General features: G+C 25.7%; 1 protein-coding gene across 1 annotated transcript in view; it reads left to right on the forward strand.

Moving 5' to 3' along the window:
- LOC113385409 (KH domain-containing protein akap-1-like) overlaps positions 1-8,139 on the forward strand; it is a 66,504-nt gene that overhangs the window by 44,762 nt on the left and 13,603 nt on the right. The window lies entirely within an intron of this gene.

The following is an 8,139-nucleotide window of genomic DNA, read 5'->3' on the forward strand; positions in this document are numbered from 1 at the left end:
AGGTAGTATTAAGTCAAATTTGCTCAACATTTGGTGGTATCTTCAAAATCTGGTTGCTGTTTAAAACAATAAAATAAAATAAAACCAATGGCATTTCAAATAGTAAAAAAATGTAGGTTCTAGTTTTACTCCATTATTAAAATCATAACAAAGGCATTAAGCTACGTAAAATGTCATCTTTCCAGTAAAGAGTAAAATCTAGTGAATATTTTACGACATAAATTAATGATTTTAAGGTACTAAACATGGTTGAGTTTTTTGTAATTTCACATAATTTTTATTTATTAGTGTTACAGGCCTGTAAATAATTTCCGAAATCTTATTAAATCAATCACATGGCCTGTTCACCTATTCTCAATAATTTTAAATAGTATATGTATTTTACTTCTTTAGAAGACTTTGTGTGCAATTTTCCAATAGTAAGAATGCTTATATATATATATATATATATATATATAATATAAAAATAATAAAGATAAAACATAGATTTTCGTATGTTTTCACTGCCCCACTCTATATATATATATATGGTAGTATTGATGTTGATTGAGTGAGTTCTTGAGGGCGATACATCAAACAAAGAAAGCTCTTTGTTTGATGTATCGCCCTCAAGAACTCATATATATATATATATATATATATATGAATTTGAGCTCGTATTGTATATATTGGTCTGCATGTACTGCAGCATGCGTTTGTACGTACAAGGGCGAGTTCTGAAATTTCGACAGATTCTCAATTTCATTTCTGATTCCATAACATATTATGTTCTTTCAAAGATTGGACGATTATTTATAATATTAAGAGGAAAACGCATTATAACTCCTCAAATGTTTTCAATAATTATTTAAACTCCAGCATTCGAACCGTTTTAGTGAAATTATTCAATATCTCCCTCTGCAAGATTTTCGCCCAAGCATATATGTTCGTTTCTCTGATAGATGTAGGAAAATAAAATTATTTTAGAACTTATAACTTTGATATTAAAAAAATATTACTCCTTACTTCCTCCGTTCATGCTTTGTGTCTTATTTATGTCATATGTATATCAGCAATATGTATATTATTGTAAGATAGATCTCTGCTCAAAGTGAGGTCTATCAACTAGGCTTATTGTAGCCATTGTAGCATTGTGCCAAAGATTTTAAGGTGGCTTAAGATTTACAAGTAGTTTTCAATTGAAAATTTAGTTTTTATCCATATTTTAAGAGAATATGACGTTTATCCATATTTCAAGAGAATTCATGAGGTTATTATACAAAAGCAAAGATCAAACCAATTACTTTTTTGCTAAAAAATTATGATATTTTATATGTATATAACTCACGGAGTTCAGATAACTTTCAAAATCTTTTAGAGATATTTTCTTCGAACTGTGAAAAAATAGATACTACAAACTACAGAAATAGTGTCAGGCAAATAACTATTTTGAACTTTGAACATCCTTTGAGTGCAATTTTTAGAAATCTGTAGTATTGAACTATCGTGGTCTTATATTTCGGTCGAACATCATTTTTTCATATATTTGAAATTCCTTTTTAAATGATCATACATCTGCAACAAAACATTTTTAATTTTGCGAATTAATATAAAGAGATACTATTATAACCATAGTCGAACGTGTTTGTAGAGACAATATCGGATGTGTAGAAATGAAATTAAATAGTTTACTTATTCACTTAATTTGCAAATAACAATTAATTAATTAATACCAGAAATTAATATTGGAGAAATATTACTATTATTGTTTTTACATAAATATGATTAAAAAGTAAAATGTTGAGATGCACTTTGCCAGACGGAATGCATCGATCTTCTACTAGAGCCAGACGATTCACGTATATAATGCATATACACATTTATATCTACATGTAATATATATATATATATATATATATATATATATATTTGTAGGGGTTGCACCAAGCAGCAGGTTATTAGACTTCTGCTCCTAGAGTAGTATATAACGCCAGTCAAATATAAGAAAAAATAGGATCTTCAGTTGTCTGTCACAGTACATTGCCCAATTGCATTACATATATCTTCAAATAAAAATTGGTTTGATATCATCATTGATTATTGATTAGTATAAATAATCTCTTCAAGATGTGCGTAGCTAAGCTTGGTGGTTCAATCTAATATCCAATGACAAAAATATAACTAGAAAAACTATAGAACTATCGCTTTATTTTTGGAAACTTCATATGCAAACACTCATATGCAGAGGCAATGAAAGAATTAAATTTGAAAGAAAAAATAGAAAGTTATTCTTGAATTTAGTTATGGAGAATCTTTTAAGTTCAAGCACCCATTTGATAACTTTGTAGTGTCATTATATTTTTTATACATTTTAATGCAATTCAAAAATACGTGTAATATATGTAAATGTATAAAAATTTTTGTCATTCAACCATCTACGTGTCACTATCTCACAAAATATTGATGCCTTTATAGATTGAACGGATTTCTATTATTGCTATCTTAAGTTAAACTACTGTTAAGATTTTTAACAAAAACTTTTGAAAATGTATTTAATTTTCAATTTAATCACTTAGCTGACGTAGCATGACAGTATTACATGGTGATAATACTTTTAAGTAATTTTTTTATTTATTTTATATATATATATATATATATATATATATATATATACATTATTTTCATATCTCAGTCAGACAGAGGTGCCTGGTATGAGAGATTATGAAATTATTGAAGATAACTTAAATAAACTATTTGTAATAAAAAATATATTAGATACTATGAATGTATATAAATCAATATAATGTTCAAAAAACACCCAGTATATATATACATATATATATATACATATATATATATCACTATATCGTATACATATCGATATGGAAGCGTCTCTCGGATATCCTATATATAAAGGAAAAAGTATTTTCCAGATAGCGAGGTCAGTGGCACTACCTCAACCCAAACATGTCTGGGTTATGTACATTTGGGGTTGAGCGTTTCAGCCCCAAGTTCAATATCCCCTCCACGCCTACGTGCATACTTGTGCAAGTCTACACGGACCTCACCTCACGAATATTACTAGTCGAGGCATGCCAGGCGCATTTTTAGAACATTAATTATTGCTTATATACAAGCAATGCATTTATTGCAATACGATGTTGATTTATGACGTTTTTCAAATCATTCTAATCTGATAGGAAACCCTTAAAAAAAGTTGTTTTTTTGCGATTTTGCCCCGTATCTCCGGAATGGCAGAACTTGCCTTTGCCAAAAACTTTTTTGAATTATTCAAATCGGTTAATCCATGCTCCTGATATTGTGGGCGACAAATTCTATACAAACATACACGCATATTCTGAAGTATGCCAAAATGTTCAGAAACCTCTGAAACATAAAAATATACAAACAATTTCATTTATTATTTTTTTGCAATTACGGAGCTAATACTACGGAGCTAATAAAACTATATCATGTTTAATAAAAATTATTTTAATGAACTACGTTACGTTTGCCAAATCACTTACGTGTTAAATTTGATTTTATTTATATACACACAAATATATAAAGCAAGAGGTTTCTTTTAGATGGTGAAAATATATATGATAAAGTTGTTCTAGAGCACCCAACCAATAATTAAACAATTTATTATAGTCTTTATTATAGTATCATATATGCACAAATATATGTATGCATATAATAATAATAAATGGTAGTCATTTATCATCATTTATTATAAGGATAAAAGTTCAATTTGAATTGAACTATTATTATTTATTATTTTATTATTATACATTTAAAATATTGTTATATATTTTACTGCAAGAATTTGAACATTTTACTCACTTTTTATTTATTCAATTATTAGTAGCTAAATAAAGTAATATAAATCATTGAATACTAAAGTTAATAATAATTATGTTTTGTGCAAATTATGTATTTCGTTTTTATGTTTTTTTTATGAAGGAATTATAATTAATATTTCTGATTGAGCTATAGATTTTGTTTTCTTGATTAATTTTACTATTATCTAATACTGATACCTTGTTTATTTAATTATCAATATTAATCTCTTTGATATGTTTTAATAATTAAGAACGTATTATAAACAATAATAAATAAAATTAATAATCAAAAACGTATTGTTAACAATAGTTAAAGTTTCATTAATTTAGGGAACAAGTTATAAATGTTGAATAAATTAAGTATGTATTAATATAATCAACCAAGAACTTTTTTTTAAATTTATATATAATTATTAATACTAGATTTATTAAATTTATTCAAAAATAATGAATATATAATAAAATTGTTCGTGTATATAATTTTAAATCTGCTATTAATACTCTCTAGAAAACAAATAACGTAATTCGATATCAGATAACAATTTTTAATAATACCTATGATATTAAATTTCAATCTATTAAATCTAAACTAATTTAATTATTGTCGTCTTGAGGAAGTAAACTTAATTTTTCTATGTATTATTTTCAAGAATTTAGCATTTCAAAAAAGAATTTCAAAAATATTACAAATTAATAGATACTTTAAGGAATTTTTCAAAGATCAAACTTATTTTTATGAATTTGTTAGTTTTATTCATCCAATACTTGTTTATAAAACGACGAATTTCAGCAATTTGCCTTAAGGTTATTTACGATGCCAAAAAGCACTGGTTACAAATTTGCACGCATATTTACGTAAATAATGCATTTCCTACATTTGCACACAAACATGTTTCCGAGTGTGATAATACGGATGAAAATAACTCGTTGGTTTGGCGAAAATGTCTGAGGGGGGAGTAGAGTTCATACATAGTTGGGCCAGACGTTCGTATCGATCAAGTAAACCTTCGAACGTGAGCCCTAGACGATACATATTTAATCATTTAATGTTAATTTATTGTAGAGGTAATTTATATCCTAGTTGTCAATAAACTTCTTTCAATTGCAGATGGACTTCTAATTATTTGTATATACATTTGTTTATACAATTCTATTTATATAGACATTTTATTTATACAATTCTCCTGTAGAATAAAAATATTGACTGAGGATCACTATGATTAATTAGCTATTAAACGGACTAAAAATTATAAATATTCCATCACCATAAGATATGTGAATAAAACCACTGTTTTAAATGTATACTTTAAATATCGTAAACTATAATATATTTTAAATTGTATATTATAATTTATGTATTTATATGTATATTGATCTTTACTCTACAACCTTAATCTCTCGTTACTTTTGCTAGTCTCTTAGTTATTTTAAGTTACAGGTATATATATTCATACATTTATACTTCCTACCCTGAAGAGTCCCGGTTAAACAAAAACTCTAGTCAAATCTTGACCAATGACAATGCTATGTTATGGTCCTATCTTCTCATGAATTGGCAGTGAAAACTGTCAAAATAATAATGGCAGTGGCGTCGGAACCAAATTTTTGATAGGTGGGCTAGTTTTTTTTTTTAGATAGGCAGCCAGTGGTCTCTTTTTTTTTAATGACATTAGCCCATATAATTTTTTGAAATTGCTGGATGGGCTGAGCCCCCCCATCAAAATTCATGGGTGGGCTCAAGCCCACACAACCCACACGGTTCCGACGCCACTGAATTGATGATGTTCAAAATAATACCTAACTTCGCAAATGTATTATCAATGAGACATTAGAAAGATGCTTATTTTCCATTTGCATGTGATTTGATCAGATCCTTTTGTTCAAATTCAACTTGATCCGTTCTTCCAAATGCCTGGTTAGGTGTATACTAAAATGGAATCATAAATACATATATATGTACTACATTTATGTGTGAACATTTTTCAAAGAAACATTTACAAATCTTAAGAAAGTTAAATAACTCCAGATGAGATTGAGATGTATATCTATTAATTCCAAATTTTAAATTTAAAAACAATTTTTTCTTTCAAATTCAAAAGTGTAAATTGGATAATGTCTATGTTAGTTTGAGATTCTCACTATATTACAGTTATCTTTCTTCGTACAATCGTTTCTGATAAATAGAGAAAAGCGTAAAATAATGATTAAATTGTTAGTTGCTGAGGTTAATGGTTGACATAAGTAAAATATGTATATAGTAAATATATTATTATTATTATTATAGATATTTCAAAAGTATTAACATTTTTTATATTTCTTTAAGTTATGAATTACTCTCTTGATTTTTATCAACTATTTCATCATGTAAAAATTTCCTATTTTATTTTAGCATTGACTTTTCATCTCATTGAAAGTTACTATATACAAAAGACTGTGATTGCTTCTATATATAATTAACAATATATACGATTAGGTTAACTTTTTATGTTTCGAAAGTGTTCATAATGAATAATATATTAAATGGTAAATTGTTTTCATAATAGATTTAGATTTTGTTTCCAGAAAATAACTAGTTCTAAGTGTCATTTTCCACAAGAAGGGGTTACCGATATCAAAAATGATTGAATTGATCAATATTGCCGAAAAAATTAGTAACGAAGAATTCTGTTTAATAGTTTGCATTCTAGGCTAATCAATGCTAACGAATTATTTAATTGTTTAACCGCAAATTCTTTAATAATTTAATTTAAAAAAAATAGCTATTAATACAAGGAAATGGTTTAAATGACTTTAGCAGTAATTAATGTACTCAATTTCCAATATATTTATTTTAAATTGATTCGTTTTATGAAAGCTCAATAAAAAATAATTAATTTTTTATTGCAAAGAAACAGCTCGTCTGATTTATCCGTCAATATAATAAAATCTACATTAAATATACATCTTCCTAAATAGTTTTGAATATTTGAAATTGAATATAATGGAATTTTCTGAACTAAAATGAAAATGATTTTGTAGTTCTGAAACGTTGTATCGATTACTAAATTATTATCCAAAATTAATTATGGGTTATGAAAACTAGGAGCTATTGTGTAGAGTTTGAACATTTTTTCATTATCATATCAAACAGAAATCTTTCGAATAAATATGTGGGTAAGAAATATCTAGAATCTACTGTTAATTGCAAGGAAATAAGTCGTTTGAATGCCACTTAAAATCAAAACATATAATTACATATTAGTGTAATGTTCAGATAAATCCGAAATTTAAGTATTAAGTGCGAAGTATTAGGTTCTAAATGAATTTAAACAGTTTTTGAATTTTTGAATTTAAACAGTTTTTGAAGAGCCACAAAAGTCTCTTAACAAGAGTTAACTTGTTTCAAAAAATTTAAATTACATTCGTTAAAAAAATGGCAACGATAACTACTGCTTGTGAGTTATTTTTGTTGGTAGTCTATTAGGCGAAATAGTTCTTTACAATTTCTTCATTCTTATCTTATGTATAATAATAATTTTATTGCACTTTATTGAAATTATTTATTTCACTATTTACATTACACTATTTGCATTCACTATGAAAAAATCGATGACAAATAAGATCACTAAATTTTACTTTCAACGGCCCAGAACTTATTAAATATGAGCACATATATTCTTTCCCAGACATAGTATTGAAACACAAATTAAACTAATTATATTTATAATTATATGTTAAAGAATAAATATAAAAATAATTATAAAAAATACATTTGTCAAGAATTCTCTTGATTAGTACATATTAGGCATTATGACTTTGATCTGATAATTCGTTTATTTAATTTGATTTGATACAAGATACCTTGTATTAATTTGAAATTTTGTATAATAATGAAATATGGTTTGGCTTGCGTACGCACAAACTTTTTATTAAAGAATTTTTCATTATAAACTGAAAATATGTGAATATCAATTCATAATAAACATAATTACGTTACTTAGACTTAAATCAATACCAATGAATCATTTTGATGGTGTCAATTATTATTATTATTGTTATATTATTATTATTATCTTATTATTTCTAATATTGTTATTTTGTTATATTTATTATTATTTGACACTTACTGTTTTTATTCCACTTTGTTGATTTTCTAGTATTATTTTTATTATTCACTAATTTTATTTATTTTATTTATTAATTTCATTATTATTAATATTTGCTTTTATTTTATATTAAATCATAATACGGATATCATTTTATTAAAAATACCATCTTTTATTTTGTACTGTATTTTATTTATATTTATGTTATTCTCGATTAATGTTACTAGATG

Source organism: Ctenocephalides felis, unplaced genomic scaffold (assembly GCF_003426905.1).
Source record: "Ctenocephalides felis isolate EL2017-DRISC unplaced genomic scaffold, ASM342690v1 CF-g0.4_SCAFFOLD_03571, whole genome shotgun sequence".
Lineage (NCBI taxonomy): Eukaryota > Metazoa > Arthropoda > Insecta > Siphonaptera > Pulicidae > Ctenocephalides > Ctenocephalides felis.